Here is an 18,744-nt window from a genome sequence, read left to right as displayed (position 1 = left end):
GTATATATATATACAGTGGAATATTACTCAGCCATAATAATGCCATTTGCAGCAACATGATGGACCTAGAGATTGTCATACTGAGTGACGTAAGTCAAACAGAGAAAGAGAAATGTCGTATGATATCGATTATATGCAGAATCTAAAAAGAAATGATACAAATGAACTTATGTACAAGGCAGAGGGGTATTTTTAAATCAGGATTTTGCAATTCCAGCTGACATTTCTGCAGCAAACTTAAATATACAAACATAGTGCCTTGAGGACCGAACCTTACTTAGTGCTTTTATAGTTATTTAATTTTGAGACTATGCCTGGTAGAAATTATGGTTTCTTGGAGGAGAACTTGTAGCCATTAATGGTAGTTTTCTAATTATCATTAACTCATAGAATTTAAAAAGCAACCATAAAAATCATGTTATTCAACTCTTTTATTATGCAGACAGGAAATATGCACAGAAAGGTTAAATGGCTTATTTTATGATCTTGACTGGGTCTGTATGTGTATCTCTATGCAGAATTACCAAGCTCATAATTATTTAGAGAATGAATTATCAGAGAACACAGAAATCTTTGGACTGAAATAGTTCTGTGAATATCAAGTAATTTTCTATAATGCATAGAAAATATTACCTTTTTTTAATAAATTGAAATTATTTCTGTAAGCGCAGAGAAATACAATTTCTTTGATAGACTGGATGTTATTAACAAGGAGTCAGCCCTAAAGATAAATTATCCATGCATTTATTCATCTTCACATTCCTTCCTTCCTCTCTCCCTCCTTCCCTCCTTCCCTCCCTCCCTCCTTCCCTCCTTCCCTCCCTCCCTCCTTCCCTCCTTCCCTCCCTCCCTCCTTCCCTCCTTCCCTCCCTCCCTCCTTCCCTCCTTCCCTCCCTCCCTCCTTCCCTCCTTCCCTCCCTCCCTCCTTCCCTCCCTCCCTCCCTTCCTCCCTCCCTGCCTTCCTTCCTTCCCTCCAATTATCATTTATAGAGCACCTACCATATACCTAACAATTTCTACAACCTGGAGATGCAGTAGTAAAGTAGTATGCCCTCATAGGGTTCTCCTCTTGTGGAGACTTTACCTTTGTGGAGCTTACGTTTGAGTTGGGAGAACAGAAAATAAACATATAAATAAATGTGTAAGATAATTTTCGATAATGACAAAGTGCTATGAAGAAAAAAAAGTAGTAATGTGGTAGAGAATAATAGGCAGGTGTAACATAGGCTATGATTTCTTGGAGTGAGGCGGTAACATTTAGCTGATCTAGTTATCCATCTATCACCTATCTACCCTATCGTCTTTCATTACATAAAACAACTTGATGATTACTATTTAGTATCAGAATACAGAGATTAAGTCACTTTCCTTAATCACAGAGTTCATGATTTTAAATCTAGCTTTATTTCCATTGCTTCTACTACCACCTCAAAAGGGTACTGGATTTGGAACCCGTTCTCAAAGAATTCATATTCAAGTTGGAGAGAGAAAACACAAATATTATAGGATAATATTTCAAAGTACCAGTTGGTTTCTGCCCTTCTCCACAGTCCTTGCAGAATCCCTTAACTGTATCCCAAAGATTTCTCCTATGGTCCCCACTCTCTCCCCTGGAGGCCCCCAACAGAGACATGAGAAACCAGAAAAAAACCCTGTAAAAATTAGACCATTTGTTTGGGTAGCTGCTGGTCAATGTAAGGGAAAAATTCAGATGCACATTTTAGTGTTCATTTTCCCTGATCTGAGGATCTAGACTGTAAAACTTCAATGTTACTGAATCAAACACCCTCTCTCACCAGTTCCAGTCGGCTGTGAGGAAACTTAGTCACCACTGACTTACTGGTTTCATTGGTAGACCTTGAATCTCACCAATCCCCAGGAGTCATCTCCTCTCATCCAGTATGGAGTCGCGGTTGTCCTATGAAAAGGTCTGCCCAGATCTGACCTATTTTATCTGCTACCCCAGGGGCATGCAAACTCCACGGATGGGAGGGTGGAGAGATGATGGTGACATGAAGGGGAAGTTTCAATTCTGACAAAGAAGGTGCTACGTATTCTCTGAAATCACTTGTGTTGTGTATGGCCATATTGGTTATCTGTTGCCACAATAATGCGTCATAACAAACCACTCCACATATCAGGGGCTTAAAACATAGGCATTTACTTAGTCTGTGGGTTGGTGAGTTAGTCTGGGCTTGGCTGAGTTTTTCTGGTCGCAGCTAGGCTCATTCCTATGTCTGGTGTTGGGCTTTTGGCTGACCTAAGATAGCTCCTGCTGGGATGACTGGGGCCACTCAGCAGTCCACATGTCTATCATCTATTAGGCCAGCCTATGCTTGTTCTCATGGCAATTGTCGAAGAGTGAGAGGAGTCAAGACCGATTATGCAAGGGCTTTTTAATCAAGCGTCTTATTGACCAAACAAGTCTCATGACCAAGATCAGAGTCATATGGAAGGGAACTGCGTATTTGCAAGGCAGAGAACATGGATTTAAGGAAAGGGGAGGAAATTGGGGCCATTAATGCAATCAGTAACACCGCGGGTTACACACAGTTGGAGTGTTAAGGGTTACCCACTTACCAAATACTCTGGGCATAGTTTAAAGGGAAGGTTGGAGTGGAGAGAAACTGGATGCAGGGAGCATGGACAGGAATGTGTCCAGGGGAATAAGAGCAATGCCCGAATCTGGGGTGACTTGGAAAATGGAAGTGGAGTGGTGAGAGATATTGCCCAGCTTGGCTATGCCATGCCTGAAGCCATGCAGAGGACATGCAGGAAGCAAGGTGGACCCTGAAGTCAGTGCTCTGGAGGGTGGTAGTGACCGTCACAGGCAGGGAACCCACTCATGCCTAGCAGATGAGGGTCTAGAGATAACCTGTGAAGTGACATGAGTAGATCAGGTATGTGGGAGACAGAGCAGCAGAAAAGCAGCATGGTGGGAGGGTTGTCTGATTAGACCTACAGGCAGCTGGGAGGATAATGGCTGTGCGTCCTGGTGAGGCCAGAAGCTTGGGGGAGGCGGGGTTTGAAGCTGCTGGACAATAATTTTGATTCATCATGCTGGAGAATTGGGAGTTTTCCCAGGGCTCTAAGGAGGGTGGGTATGTCTCACTGGGTTACCCTGCATGTGCTCTCAAGACACATTATCTAAAGCGTTATGCCTGAGGAGACCTCCAAGTAGGTGGGGGTATTTTCATGTGCCCAGCCCAGGACTCCCTGCTTCCCCACAGTTGCCAGGCCCTGCTGCAGCTCTAATCAATTTCATTGGTTTCACTTTTGTCCCCCCTGTTCCCCAGCTCACATCCAGGTGCTTGAATCTCTCTTTCTTGTATCCTATCTAGTTCAGTAAGCAATTGTAAAACCGGGCAATCAGGAAGAAGCCAAGCATTCTAAATCTTATTTTTCTGTTTTTCCAATAAAAAGGTCTTTTCAAGACACCCAAAGTGGAAAGTGTTTTGAATTGCTTTCTTTGGTAGTTTTTGAATTCCTCAGGATCACTGTTGATAACATTCAGAATTTCTGGGCCACAGCACTAGGCTTAAAATAGTTTGAAGGCTTCTGGGGCAACCACCTGATATCAGAAGTGATTTGTTACCCATGTTAAGGAAGAAAATCAGATGTCATATTATACAAGGTTAATGAGTAACAACTGTTCCATGGCTTGAGCAAGGCCCAGGCCGACTACCCTACTGTCTCCCTGCTCCGGAGAGAGCCGCAGCGTTGTAGGTAAAATAGAAGTTATTAAATACCGACATTATTTTTTCTAGGTCTTAGATCCGCCCCATCTATCTCTGTCTCCTTTGTCCTTGTGAGGCAGCTCCTGCCATTTGAAGTCAGCTGAGTCTCTGTGAAAGGCCAAGTTGTCTCCGCATTGTCAAGGAGACCAGAAAATAGAACCTGGATAGCAAAACAAATTCTTTGTGGGAGTAGGTGATGCTTGAATGTGGAAAATCTGAAACCACGTAGATTTCCAGCTGCTTCTCCTGGAGCTGACCTCTGCTGGGGTTTCGTGAGGGGCTGTCTCCAATCTAACATTAAGCAGCCATTGTGTAATCACCAGTCATGAAATAACTTGTTCTATGCCTGTATTTCACAAAGTGTGGTCTCTGGTCCTGAAGCATCAGATTCACTCGTAAAAATATCTCTGGGTCTGGGTCGTCAGAATCTGCATGTTTTTAAAGCATGCGTCCCAGGTAAATCTCATACTCCCTGATGGATAAGAATCCACTGTCCTAGGGGGTAAGTGTACATTTATTTGTTATTATTTGTATGCTTCAGGAAAACATATAGCAGCAGCAGCAAATTAAAAATAGGATTCTTGCTTGTGGCTATGTCAGACCATTTAAGCTGACTTCTGGCTTCATGGCATTTTCTCACAGCCCCTCATCGTTCCATCGTTGGTTGAGTTAGCTGGGTGTGGTGGAGATGACTAGTTATGCACTGACAATTCGTGCTCTCCCCTCCTGGTGACACAGAGTTGTTCCTGGGAAGTGGCTGCCCAGCCACGGACACCTTGGCTCACTTGACTCCAAAAATGGCCTGTGACTAGTTCTCCCAGTGGAAAGGAGCTAAAATGATGTGTGTCATATCGTCCCCTTTGACCTGGGTGCGGAGGGTCTGAGGCCCAAGTAAGGGATGAATGGAGCCTGGGTCCCTGGATTACCATGTGCCAGGAGTACCTGCTTTGGACTTTTGCCTCAGTGAAAAGTGAGCTTTTATAGTGTCGAGCTACTGAGATTTTGAGGTATCAATAGCTTTTGTTACCCCAGGTAAATCGTAGAGTTTGGCCTATTAGGTAGTTCTGGGTGAGAACTATGTTCTTTCCTAGCTCAGATTTAAGATATATACAGGTTTCTCAAACACACCTAGTCCTCTTCTGAAAAGTAGCACCAGTCTTAGGAAAGTGGGTCCAAGTCCCAGTTCTGCTACGTACTGCCTGTGTAATTTTAGACAAATCACTCAATGACTTGAGCCTCAGCTTTTTCCATTATTTAGTGAGAATAATAATACGGTATTACTTGCCTCTCAAGATGTGTGTGAAGGTCACGCATTTGCTTGTGAATACATGTTGCAAACTTGAAGTGCTGTTATACAAATAGGAGGGATGACTCAGTTCTTTTCTTACAGACCTGGAGCGAAATGCTATTTTCTACCTTCAATATTTTCAATAGCTTCCGAAGTCTTGATTTTTTTTCCCCTTTAGAAAATGAGGATACTAAAATTTACTTGCATTATTGTGAGGATAAAATGAGATAATATATATGATGGTGTCCAGCACAAGACCAAGCATATTGCTGGAACTCAGAAAAGTGTTAGTTCCCTTCCGTGTGGCATTGTGTGCTTCACGGGTGTAATTCAGGGAGAGTCCACGTAGGCCGATGATAAAATGAACTGAGTTCTCCTGTTGCTTGTATTTTATTCACCTCTGTCAACACGTGAGATGCTTTTCACTGTATCTTCGGTCCTGTTCTTCCCCGTTCTTGATGATGGCAGGAAAGATGGCCACGGATGGGCTTTGTGCCTGTGTGTAAGCGTTGCCTCCTTCCATTTCTTCTCCTACAAAGATGGAAACTCTAGTCATGGTGAGTCTGATGGAGAGCTTACTGAAGCCCCCCGCCAGCCTGACCCTGACAGTCAGACCCTCGTTTTGCTAATGCTTCCTCACCTGTTGTCCTTTTCTGTTCCCGGTTTCATCTTCACTTGGCTTCTTCTTTCCCCTGGAGTCCTCTTGCTAATTTACTTGATCAGAAATTCAAGACACAGAAAACTGGTTCTAAAATAATATTTTATAAGTGTAATGATAATTCCTGCAGTTTGTCTACTGTGCTACCGTTTTTCAAAGTACTTTCACCTGAGTTATTTTGTTTGCTCACTCTTGGTTTTCACAGACTCACAGCTATGAAAGACTTACAGTTCTTTTGCTTATCGTAGGTGCATTTATTGGGCATAATACCATGTAAGGCTTCTGAGAGGATGGGGTGGAGGGTAGAGGGGAAAGAGAGCTAATATTTATCAATTATGCATTTTTTGCCAAGTTAGTTTTAATCGAAGGTAGCTAATTTCATTCTCTCAATAATTTTTCCGAAGTATCCCAAGTGCCTAGCCCAATTCTGATGGGTGTTTAAAGTTCTGTCAACTGTAAAATTCCATAGGGAGTGTAAAAAACTCATCCAAAGTCAAAAAGCTACTTGGTGGTGGAGATGAGGTTTAAGTTCTGGTCTCTTTGCTCCCATAGCCCATGCTCTTTTCTTGGTGTTAATGTCTCTGGAAGATGGATCAAGGGACATTAGTAATTGCTGTACAAACAGTCACATGTCCAGTTATTTGGGGAGCAAAGACACAAACATGTGAGTAAGGCAAGGGATTCTTTCTCTCATCCTCCCTCCTCTCCTTTCCTCCTGCTACATTTATTATCCATTATGTGGCACCCAGTGTTCCAGGCTCTGGGCTACAGCATCCCCCATCTTGTAGCTATCAGTCTAATGGGCAAGACAAATTGGTAAACAGCTAGACAAATAATCTAATGTGCAGTAATGATAACTGCTAAGAAGGACAGTAAAGCAGGGCAAGAGGTAAACAGCAACAGAGCTTGTATATTGGATGGGGTGGTCAGGGGAGGTGACATTTGTGTAGGTGACACCTGAGTTGGTGACATCTGAGCGGCGACTTGAATGAAGAGAAAGTTTGCAAGGAGGTGGGGTGGGGAAGGGAACAGCACATGTGAGACCCAAGGCAGGAACTGGCTTAGTGTTTTGTGAGTTCAGAGTGCATCTGGGTTGGAGAAAACCCAGGAGGGTTTTGGGCGTGAAGCTGGAAAGTTCAGGAGAGGCTTGTGGGTGGGCTGTGAAGACTTCAGATTTTGCTCTGAGTGAAGTTAGAAGCCCTTAGAGAATTTTGTCAGAGAAGTGATAGGATCTGACTTAACATTTAAAGAGAATCATGGTAGATATTGTGTGTAGATTAGATTTTAGGTGGCAAGGAGCCCAGTTTAGAGTCTATTGCATTTGACCACACATGAGAAAACCCAGCATGAATGGTACTGAAAACAAATACTTCAACACTTCATTCTTTCATTTTGCTCTTATCTTTGGATCTTTAATTTCCATTCTTTGTAATTCTCTTTAAATTTCTTATATTCTTCCTATGTTCAAGGTACTGTGAAAGTTGCCTTTCGTGTCTTTATCCCTTTCTTTAAACCTTTTCCTACCATCTAGATATTTTTTCTAAACCAAATTACAGGTTGTTCCACTTATCTCAACAGAGGTAGAAAGAAATCAATTGCTTTGGTTTTTTGATAACACTAACCTAGCTGCAGACCTGAAACGAAATGAACTGACATGAGACTGATGGCAGGCCAGCCCGCCTTCAGCGACAACACGCTTTCTCAATGACAGCAGGCTAACCCTGGAAACAGTTGGGACAAAGGCCTGAGTTTGTAATCGGCTTCAAACTTGGACTCTTCCATGTGGGTAGCACTTGCTGTTTTCCCACTGAAGAGGGTGATTGAATGGAGACGATTATACATCACATGCCACTAAGAGCTATTAATATAGGTAGAATAATTGAGCAAGCATACTTGCTGGAAAATGTAACTACTTTACACATCATTGTAAAATGTTTTCCAGGCTATACTGGCATCCCTTCAGCCATGAAAACATTCAGATGTTAAGAAAAAAAAAAAAAAAGATGCTTCCTGAACACTTAACCATAAAAGTAAATGATATTGCTTTAGACTGCTCTGTTAACACTCCAACCATCTACACATGGAAGTTATTACATACCCTGTGTTTGTTTAAATGTTGATGTTGTCATGCCAGCTCTGTTGTTTGTTAGTATAATGCTTACTTCTGTGCAAATGAGTGAACAGCCCAATACCCTTCAACAGCTTTTTTTTGGAAACATTCCTCTGCTAAAGAACGAGTCTCTCCTAAATACATTATGATGATTTTATGTCTTCTCTCTAATTTACAATATTCTTGGGTTTTGAAGCTGGATTATGTTCATGTATAATTACTCTCACATTGCTACGAGGGGCCAAATTGCGGGAATGATAGAGCATCTGAAGACTGGATCTGGGAAGAGTTTTAAGCAGGTCAGCTGCCTTTGCTCATGCTGTTTCCCAATACACATGGCATTTTCTATCAGCATGTACTTGTCCAAATCCTCTTGCTTAAAGGTCAAGCTTAAACCTCACTTCCTGGAAGAAGTTGTACTTGAGTCGTTTAGCACATGTAATCACTCTCCTTTCTCAGAGAAAAGGGACAAGAATGGATAGTTTCTTAGCAACTCCTGTGTTGGATCATCACCTATCTCATCTAATGTTTACACAAGACTCCGTGAAATAGGTATTATTATTTTGGTTTGGCAAAGGGAAATGAACTGACATATCCACGGTCACATAGCTAGGAGGTAGGACAGTCAGGATGTGAATTCAGGTCTGTCTGACAGTAAAACTCTTTCTACCATGCTGTATGACTTCTTAGAACTTTCAAGGTGTTTAGAGCAAGATACACATTCCTTAGCACTGCCTTGGATACCGTTGCTTGGTATTTGCAATTGTTTCATGTGTGGGTTTTCTACTCCCAGCAATGGTTGAATGCCTTTGAAAGCAGTTCCTAGAAACACAAAGAAGACGTGTCCTCCACCTCGTGGCAGTTTGGCACAGAGTTACAGACATGAAGTGAAAGATATTTCCTAGCCCATTATAGGGAGTCTGATGGAAGTCTACAGAGGATACTGAGGGAGACACAAAGGATGGAGTGGTCTCCTTCTTCTACCTGTGGACGTTGGGGTAAGGGTGGGTGGGAACAGAAAAGATTTTGTAGAGAGATGATACTTTAGTTCTTCAGATGAGCAGGTATTTGTCAGGAACCAGGAAGATTTGGTTCAGGGGAAGGGGAACTGAGGAGAGGCTCAAAGGGGAAAACATCCCGGGCAACAAGAAGGCGGCACTGGGCCAGGAACCCCAGCCAGGTGTGTGTGCTGCAGAGTGGTAAACAGCTCAGTATGCTTGGATCACACATTGAGAGGGCAGGGCAAGGGGGACATCCAGACAAGAGGCTAGAGGGAGAGGAGGGCAGGGGCCAGGACGTGGGTTTCTTGAATACTTACCGAGTTTGAATTTTTTTTTTTTTTTTTTCGGTACGCGGGCCTCTCACTGTTGTGGCCTCTCCTGTTTCAGAGCACAGGCTCCGGATGCGCAGGCTCAGCGGCCATGGCTCACGGGCCCAGCCGCTCCGCGGCATGTGGGATCTTCCCAGACCGGGGCACGAACCCGTGTCCCCTGCATCGGCAGGCGGACTCTCAACCACTGCGCCACCAGGGAAGCCCCCGAGTTTGAATTTTATTCATTGTTTCTTATGCCATTGAAAGAGTTTAAACAGGGGTACAGTTTAATTCAACACAGAACTTTGTTTTTTTTTTTTTTTTAACATCTTTATTGGAGTATAATTGCTTTACAATGGTATGTTAGTTTCAGCTTCACAACAAAATGAATCAGTTATATATATACACATGTTCCCATATCTCTTCCCGCTTGCGTCTCCCTCCCTCCCACCCTCCCTATCCCACCCCTCCAGGCGGTCCCAAAGCACCGAGCTGATCTCCCTGTGCTATGCGGCTGCTTCCCACTAGCTATCTACCTTACGTTTGGTAGTGTATATATGTCCATGCCTCTTTATCGCTTTGTCACCGTTTACCCTTCCCCCTCCCCATAGCCTCAAGTCCATTCTCTAGTAAGTCTGTGTCTTTATTCCTGTTTCACCCCTAGGTTTTTCATGACATTTTTTTTTCTTAGATTCCATATATGTGTGTTAGCATACGGTATTTGTCTCTCTCTTTCTGACTTACTTCACTCTGTATGACAGACTCTAGGTCTATCCACCTCATTACAAATAGCTCAATTTCGTCTCTTTTTATGGCTGAGTAATATTCCATTGTATATATGTGCCACATCTTCTTTATCCATTCATCCGATGATGGACACTTAGGTTGTTTCCATCTCTGGGCTATTGTAAATAGAGCTGCAATGAACATTTTGGTACATGACTCTTTTTGAATTATGGTTTTCTCTTTGTTTTGTATATGTATGTGGTAGGGGAATTATTTGAAAGGTACTTAAATAGTGGACGGGAGGGCAGTTAGGAGACTATTGCAGTTATCCTGGCGGGAGGTGAGGAGGAACTGGATTAGTGAGGCACCATGAGGTGGGAGGGTAGTCATGGAGACGGAGGCAGCCTAGCTTTCTTCTGTGAACTGCCTGGACTGCTTCTTGTGGGCAGGGGTCATCTCATACTCTGTTGGTCTTTACAGCACAATCCCAAACACGTGGACTCCCTATTTCTTATGCCTGCAGTGCTAAGAGCTGCATTTGCTGTAAAATAATGAATCAGAGTGGAGATGACTGCAAAGCATGACAGTCCTTTAGCATTTGAACTGCCGCAAGACAGGGAGTGAAACTTAGCCCTCCTTTCTGCAGTGTCCCCATGTGGGCAAAATTACCATCATCATTAGCTGGTATTAGAAGCAGTAGATGAAAATAACTTTCGAATTAAAAATAATGTTTTCAGGAAAGCCAGGAGGAGAAATCAGAATGATTTACCAAAATAATTTTTCTAGCAGGACTCTGGCTATTTATATGCCCATATAAGTGAAACTGAATTATATGAACGAGTGTTAAAGCAATATAAGTGTTTCAAGTTCTTAATTGTGTGTCCTTGAAGCCTATCATATTTGCGATGGGTAGGTGTAAATCTGTGTTGACAGGTGTAAATTTACACTAATAAATTAATAACACAAGTAAGAAGGCAAACCCCAGCTCCTAGGATGCTGGGTTAGCTATAGAACTAACAGTATCAAGAAAACACAGATCCAATGTCACAGATCCAATCCAATCAATTCCGATCGATTTTTTCTCTTGATTAGACTAAGATGTGTACAGATGAAATTATAACACTTGGTATTTTTCTCACCTGTGTTTTTCACTTATTAAACTTATTCATCACACTTCTCTACCATTTCTATATCTAGAGGTCTGCTTTAAAGGTGAACCAAAAAAATTAAATACACAGCATCTCTAATGAAGGCTCTGGCAGAGTTTTCCATTCTCTCTATGTGCTGTGACACTGTGAACCTCAGCAAGCTGTTTATCTTCCACGTTCCAATTTCTAGGTTTCTTCTCAAGATCTGTGACAGCTCAGTAAGTGAATGTTTTCTTGTTTTGGGTCCTCTGTACTTCATCTCAAATCTCCTCAAAAAGGGGGAATTCTGGGCTTCCCTGGTGGCGCAGTGGTTGAGAGTCTGCCTGCCGATGCAGGGGACACGGGTTCGTGCCCCGGTCCAAGAAGATCCCACATGCCGTGGAGCGGCTGGGCCCGTGAGCCATGGCCGCTGAGCCTGCGCGTCCGGAGCCTGTGCTCCGCAACGGGAGAGGCCACAACAGTGAGAGGCCCGCGTACCGCAAAAAAAAAAACAAAAAAAACAAAAAACGGGGGGGAGGGGATTCTGTCTTGTCATCTTTGATCATCTTCAGTTCCTAATAAAATGTCTTGGCACCTAACAGGTGTCATTTAGTCTATGCTAGATGAATAAGGACAAATGTCTGTCTTTCTGGTACAGGGAATATTGTTTTTTGGTGTGAGATTGGGTGAAAGAAGGAGATACTAGTGAACTGAATTGATAGAAATCATTGAGAAAGTAGGAAAACACCCGGCATGGCAAATGATATGTTCAATTTTATGTAGGCTGAGTTCACCAAAACCATCACCTTAAACGAAACCATTTTGGTGGGTCTTTATTTTTAACAAGAGAACAAATCCATACTTTTATTTATTTACTTTTCAATAAGTTTAAATCCTTGAAGGGTACAGCATCACTTGGATTCTGTGTCCAATGGCCTTAGCAGGAAGGTTGCTTCGGAATTTGGCACAAATCATGCCACTGTTTCCATCAATGCAAGTTACATTTCCCCAGATTACTCTGGTTTTGTTCAATTTTCCACCAGGAATTACTGTGTTGTTCTTTGCTTTGTGCACCTAAGCACACCTCTGGCCTACATAGAATTCAGTTTCATCTCAAGCATAAACACCTTTAATTTTAAGAAGAGCTGTGTGCTCCCTCAAGTTCCGGGGACCCCACTTATAGCCAGCAAAAATGGCCTTGGACCACAGCCTTCCAGACGTATTTGTCAGTTTAGAAGTCCTGTGCCCAGTAGGCTTCCACGGGCTCCAAGGCAGCTGAGAGAGCCTTTCTGGTGTGATCTTCAGAATATTGACCTCTTAAGCTCTGAACCATGAACAATTATTTTTTAACAGTAATATCCACTTAAAAATTCAGACTTAGAAGAACAAGTCTTCAGGAACTTCATTCTGAAAAAGTGAGATGCTACAAAATCTTAATCATATGTACAGATAGCTAAACCCTGAAGGCCTGCATGCACAGCTCGAGTGGTTATATTGTTAGCTCTGCCTCTAGTGGGGGGGTTGAGCTAGGTGGGACACCAGTCACCCTCATGGTCACCTGGGCTGCTCTGCCTCTTCAAATTGACTAGGCAAGACTCTCCATCCTCTTGATCTTGGAAGAAATGATTTTAGCTTTTCACCATTGAGTATGATGTTAGCTGTGGGTTTGTCATCTATGGCCTTTATTATGTTGAGGTAGGTTCCCTCTATGCCCAGTTTCTGGAGAGTTTTTATCATGAATGGGTGTTAAAAGTTATCAAAAGCTTTTTCTTCATCTATTGAGATGATTGTATGGTTTTTATTCTTCAATTTGTTTCTGTGGTGTATCACACTGATTGATTTGTAGATATTGAAAAAATCATTGCATCACAGGGATAAATCCCACTTGATCATGGTGTATGATCCTTTTAATGTGTTGTTGGATTTGGTTTGCTAGTATTTTGTTGAGGATTTTTGTGTCTATGATCATCAGTGATACTGGCCTGTAATTTTCTTTTTTTGTGATATCTTTGTCTGGTTTTGGTATCAGGGTGATGGTGGCCTCATAGAATGGATTTGGGAGTGTTCCTTCCTCTGCAACTTTTTAGAATAGTTTCTGAAGTATAGGTGTTAACTCTTCTCTAGGTGTTTGATAGAATTTTCCTGTGAAGCCATCTGGTCCTGGACTTTTGTTTTTTTGGAGTTTTAAAATTACTGATTCAGTTTCATTACTGATAATTATTCATCTGTTCATATTTCCTTTTTCTTCCTGGTTCATCTTGGGAGATTGTACATTTCTAAGAATTTGTCCATTTCTTCTAGGTTGTCTCCATACGCAGTCTGCCTGTACTAGTTTCCTACTGCTGCCATAACAGTTTACCACACATTTACTCATTTACAGCCACTTCCACATTTCTGTAGATCAGAAGTCTTTGTGGATTCTACTGGGTTCTCTGTTCCCGTTCTTACAAGGCCAAAATCAAGGTGCCAAACAGGCTGGGCTCTTCCCTGGAAGCTCTGGGGAAGAATCCATTTCCAGGTTCATTCTGATTGTTGGCAGAAACAGGTTTTTGCAGTTGTAGGACTGAGATCCTCATTTCCTTACTGGCTGTCAGTCAAGGTCCGCTCCCTGTTCCAGGGGTCCCCTGGGTTCCTTCCCATGTGGCCCCCTCCATCTTTAAGCCGGCACTGGTCCATTGAATCCTTCTCTTGCTTCAAACCTATCATACTTCCCCTTTGCCTTTCTCTTCTACCACCAGCCAGAATATGTTCTCTGCTTTTAAGGATGCATGTGTTACATTGGGTTCCTCAAACAGTCCAGGGTAATCTCCCCATGTTAAGGTGAACAGGCTAGAAGCCTTAAAATTCCACCTGCAAAGTCCTTTTTGTCATGTAACAAAACATATTCGTGTGTGTGATATCTTAGAGTCACAGTTTCTGGGGACTAGGGTGAGGCATTTTTAAGAGGCCATCTTAGAAATTCTGTTACCACACCTCCCCAAAAGGAGGCCTTCTATAGAGGGTATCTATGGGTAACAGTCCATTAACAAAGCACTGTCACTTTGCATATAGCCTCGATGAGTTCCCTTTAGGTCTAGTTTCTGAAAGTGAGACATTTTATTTGATTAATAGCAAAAGAAACCAGGTCATCAGCAATAAAAGGACTGAAACTTAGGACGTGTTTCATGTGCATGTAGGAACTTGCCTGTGCACAGAAGGTGTCAGTTCATCTCGTGGTCGCTCAGCTATGTTATGGGTACTGGTAGCACCATGTGTCGTGCTTTGAATATATCGTATCTCAGTGCAGCATTGAGTGAGAACATGGATGCTGATGATTATCAAATCTCAGGTAGTAAATTTATGTAGTGGGAATTACCACTCTTTGGGATAAAGCTTCCTTTTTTTTTCCAAGCTAGAAAATGCTTACAGGAACAATTCATGTCATGAAGGACTATCACTGTATATATGCTCCTATCACCAGCTTCCAGGTGACATGCAAGAGAAGCTATTTAACTTTTAGTTACTAATTCAATAAGGAATTTCAATAACCCAACAAATTAAAATAAGTGGGAAGTGCAGATTTAATACTTGAACGTATACCGTCAATCTTAAACTTGCTAAATAAGAAAATCAAACTCATTTTCATACTGAAGAATAAAGGGATTACTATGTAGTATTTGACCCCCAAAAGGTGTTGTTAAGGTAATGTTATAATCGATGGAAACTGAGAATTTAGGAAATGAGAGAATATAGAGCCATACGTCAAAAGTGCCCTAAGACAGATACAGGTAGTAAATCTCTACATTACATATTTTATACAAGATGCCTATTTTATACATTCTGTTTTATATATCCCCCCCACCTTGTATGTTTTTCAGGCTTGTTGGTTTGCTTATTAGCTTTTAGAGTATGGACTTTTTTTTTTTAATAGATCTTTATTGGAGTATAATTTCTTCACAATACTGTGTTAGTTTCTGTTGTACACCAGAGTGAATCAGCCATATACATACATATATCCCCATATCCTCTCCCTTTTGAGCCTCCCTCCCACCCTCCCTATCCCACCCCTCTAGGTCATCGCAAAGCACTGAGCTGATCTCCCTGTGCTATGCTGCTGCTTCCCACTAGCTAACTATTTTACATTTGGTAGTGTATATATGTCGATGCTACTCAACATCACTAATTATTAGTATGTACTTTTATGGAAGAAAAATATGTAATGATTTGGGATGGGAAAGAAATGTTATAATAGTAAAGAAGGCATTAACTAGATTTATTTAAATTTAAAAATAAATGTGAAGTGGTATAATATGGATGACTGTATACTGACCTGATAAGCAATTTCCATACATAACTTTTGATGACATTGTGAGATGTTATGACCATTGGTGAGATATCATATTCTGCAGACATTTCTGTGTCTTTAACATGAGAATGATGGAATCGTCTCTAAGTTTTCTCCCGTGAGACCACTTGTAAGAGCAAAGCTAGTTGGTACTTATTTAATGCACTGAGGTCCTTTGCAGGGCACCTTTAAAGCACTATTTTGATTTAATTCTGAATCAACTGTATTCCTGAGTTTGGAAAATCAAATTTTAACATGAACTTGCAAATAGCCCCAGTGCTTCACCCCTAATTCATATTCCAGCAACCTTCACTGTAGCAGGAAGCAGAGTCAAGCTGTTGCCATGAAGATTGTTTCAAGAGCTCAGAAATCCTCCAGGGACCCCTTTATCACTGCTTTTCAAAGAAGCCTTTATTCCTCTCTTCTCCTGTTTCCTGCAAAGGGAGTTGTGTCTAATACTTGAGGACATGGTGGGGCCTACAAGGACCTGAGGACTCCTCCAGGACTGTGATCTTCGGAATTGTGAAATCTATCATTCTGGTCCTTATCCTTCTTTCTTCCCACTCTGCCACATTGTAACAAATGCTGTTGTTTGTGAAACTTTACTGTATGGTAAAACCTGCTTTTTCATTTTTAAAGGACTGTGCTCCCAGGCCAATTGGCATTTGTCTTGTTTTAAGTCTTCTGTGTAAAGGTCCATCAGACTCATTAAAGTAACATTTTTGGACTGTATTATCTATTTGAAGATCTTAATTGATATACAATTTTCTTTATTAATGGGCACCAAAAAGTGTCTTAATCTAAGCCAATAATGTTAACTTTTATTTCCAGGTATGTTATGCTTAAATTTTTTTTTCCTCTGAAAGGTGATGAGATAGTAAAAAAAAAAAAAAAGTAGAAAAAAGTGTGTATTGATATTGCTAATTACAGATATGAATGTATAGGCAAAGTTAGTATATGGATTTAATGTATTTTCAGTAAATTTAGAAAGAAAAATCATCTCATGTATTTCATCTTATATGAGGTAACTGGGAATTGCTATTTCCCTTCTGAAAGGAAAAATAGAAGCTTCTTATTTTATTTTTTTGGCCACACCCAGTGGCATGCAGGATCTTAGTTCCCCGACCAGGGATCAAACCTATGCCCACTGCAGTGGAAGCGAAGAATCCTAACCATTGGACCATCAGGGAATTCCCAGGAAAAATTGAAGCTTTTTAACGTCACAACATTCTTAGGGAAGCATAGTTGTCCTATTTCATAGGGGACATGGAGAAAGAGAAAATAATGTAGATTTTTAAGGAGGCTAAAGGTGGTAGACTTTCTCAATCATATTTATACTCAGTCCAATAGATCTTAACATTTTCTTCTGAAGAGAATATTAATCTTGGTCATGCATTATCAGACTAGGCCGTGAGTACATCCTGGCAGAATATGGATGTATATGAAAGTAGAATATGAATATATATGAAATGTATTATATGCAATATATATATTATTTATAATGAGGCAGAAGCTAAATTTGTATTTATTTTTGAGCTAAAACATTAGAGTTCAGGAATTCCCTGGCAGTCCAGTGGTTAGGACTTGGTGCTTTCACTGCCAGGGCCAGGGTTCAATCCCTGGTTGAGGAACTAAGATCCTGCAAGCTGCGTGGTGTGGCCTAAATAAATAAATAAAATAAAACATTAGAGTTCAAAGACATTACAGCTTATGGGAAAGCAGAACTGATGCATGAAGTATGAATTTATTCTTCTCTGAAGTAAGGGCTTTTTCAGTGGCAAAGCTTGAGAATGCTGATCTGTATGATGGAGAAATTAGTGTTTGGACAAGAAATAAACTAATATATTCTGTTATGGTCTGAAAGGAAAATAATACTTGCCTTCAGGTAGTTAGAATTACTGTACAGATCCAGGCTCACAGTAGGATGACCATTTTTCCCATTTTCAATTATTTGAGGACATAAAAACAAAACAAATACCATTATTGAGTACCTGCTATATACAAGCCAGAACTGTATGTACTGAATTGGCCAGGACAGGCAGAATTCATGGCCATAAGGAGGGCAGGCCCTGGCCAAGATTCAGGGTAGCAGGAAAGGTCTAGCCAGGTGGATGGAACATAATGTCCCATAACATGTAGAAATTGACAAGTGGGAACAAATGATTTCTTAGCAAGTTAGAGGCCTCGGGCTGGTCTAAAGGAGGTAAAAAGAATATATTGACAAACAGGTGGAAACAAAATAATGAAATGTCCAGAGGGAAGTATTTGGAAAGCATCAAGTCGACCTGGTTGCAGGTAGGAAAACCAACTCCTTGGGAGCGGAAGAAAGTGACCTGCAAGACTTCTAGTTGAGCGAAATCAAGGCATAGGGCTTATCATCAACCTGGGACTCAGCAGGCAGGAACCTTCCGGGGATCTGGGGTCAAGCCTGTTTATGGTTTCTTAGAAAACTGCTGTCTTGAATGGGATTGGGGTGAGGCTGACAGCAAGTGGGATTTGATGCTTGTCCCTCAGTACTGACCCGAGTAGCTCATGATGGTTATCTTGTCAGCAAAGGGGACTAATTCTAGAGCTCAGAATAAGGAAGAAAATGCAGACAGTAGTCATATATATAGTCTCAGGTGAGGAGTGAGGAAAGCTTCTGGCACCGCTCCAGTTGTTATGCAGGTGCAAAAATTATTTAACTTTTTCTTTCTGTCTTGAATGGATATGCTACCTATTTGGTGGCATAACACACAGATTCAAATTAAACGTCAATGTATACTTTAATGTTTTAATCAATGTACATACTAAATGATTTGAATTGGAAAAGGAATTTTGGGAACAGAATCCAACGTTAAGCTTGACAGGAAGTGAATATTTGGACAAGGAATACTGGAGCATTCTACTATGGCATATGTTCACGTTTAGAATAAGACTATATTTTTCAAACCAATCTAGGGATACAAAACCAAATCTATATAGAATGGGAATATTAGATGAAAAATTCGCTTGTTAGAATGGAATTCAGACCTTCCATGTGGAACTGCAGGAGAAGTGCAGTCAGCAGTGACCCGTAGGAATGAGGACCTGGCTTGATGGAGGGAGAATGGGAGAGTCTGGTCCAGCGAGGACAGAAGTACAGTTAGGAAGAGCCCTGGAAAACCAGTTCTCTTTCAAGCTGCACTGGAAGTAGGCATGCACTTGCTTATGCTAGACTTGAGCTTTGTGTGGCAAGCAGGATCAGTACACAGCACCCCCCTTTCTTTGCCCGTTCAGTCGCTGCTCTTGGGGTTTCGCAAGCTGCCTGCTCACATGAATCTCCATTTTGTCCACGCCTGGCAATAGCTGCTCGGAACCTCGCCTCTGGCAGCTCATGATTTCAAGTATCCAGACCTGTCATGATGCTCTCCAGGAGAGGCGTCAGGCTGTCATCCGGTATTAGGCAGCCCCCAGCTGACACAAAAGGCCTTTCACTGAGTG

General features: G+C 41.6%; 1 long non-coding RNA gene and 1 pseudogene across 1 annotated transcript in view; one reads left to right on the top strand and one right to left on the bottom strand.

The window, feature by feature from the left end:
• Positions 1 to 18,744, top strand: part of LOC141278212 (uncharacterized) — a 92,811-nt gene that overhangs the window by 36,754 nt on the left and 37,313 nt on the right. The gene's annotated exons all lie outside the window — the stretch shown is intronic.
• LOC101322257 (large ribosomal subunit protein eL33 pseudogene) lies at positions 11,777 to 18,639 on the bottom strand (annotated as a pseudogene).

The sequence above is a fragment of the Tursiops truncatus genome, chromosome 3, assembly GCF_011762595.2.
Source record: "Tursiops truncatus isolate mTurTru1 chromosome 3, mTurTru1.mat.Y, whole genome shotgun sequence".
NCBI lineage: Eukaryota > Metazoa > Chordata > Mammalia > Artiodactyla > Delphinidae > Tursiops > Tursiops truncatus.
Note: the sequence above shows the minus strand (reverse complement) of the source record. Positions and strands in the feature narration are given on the sequence as shown.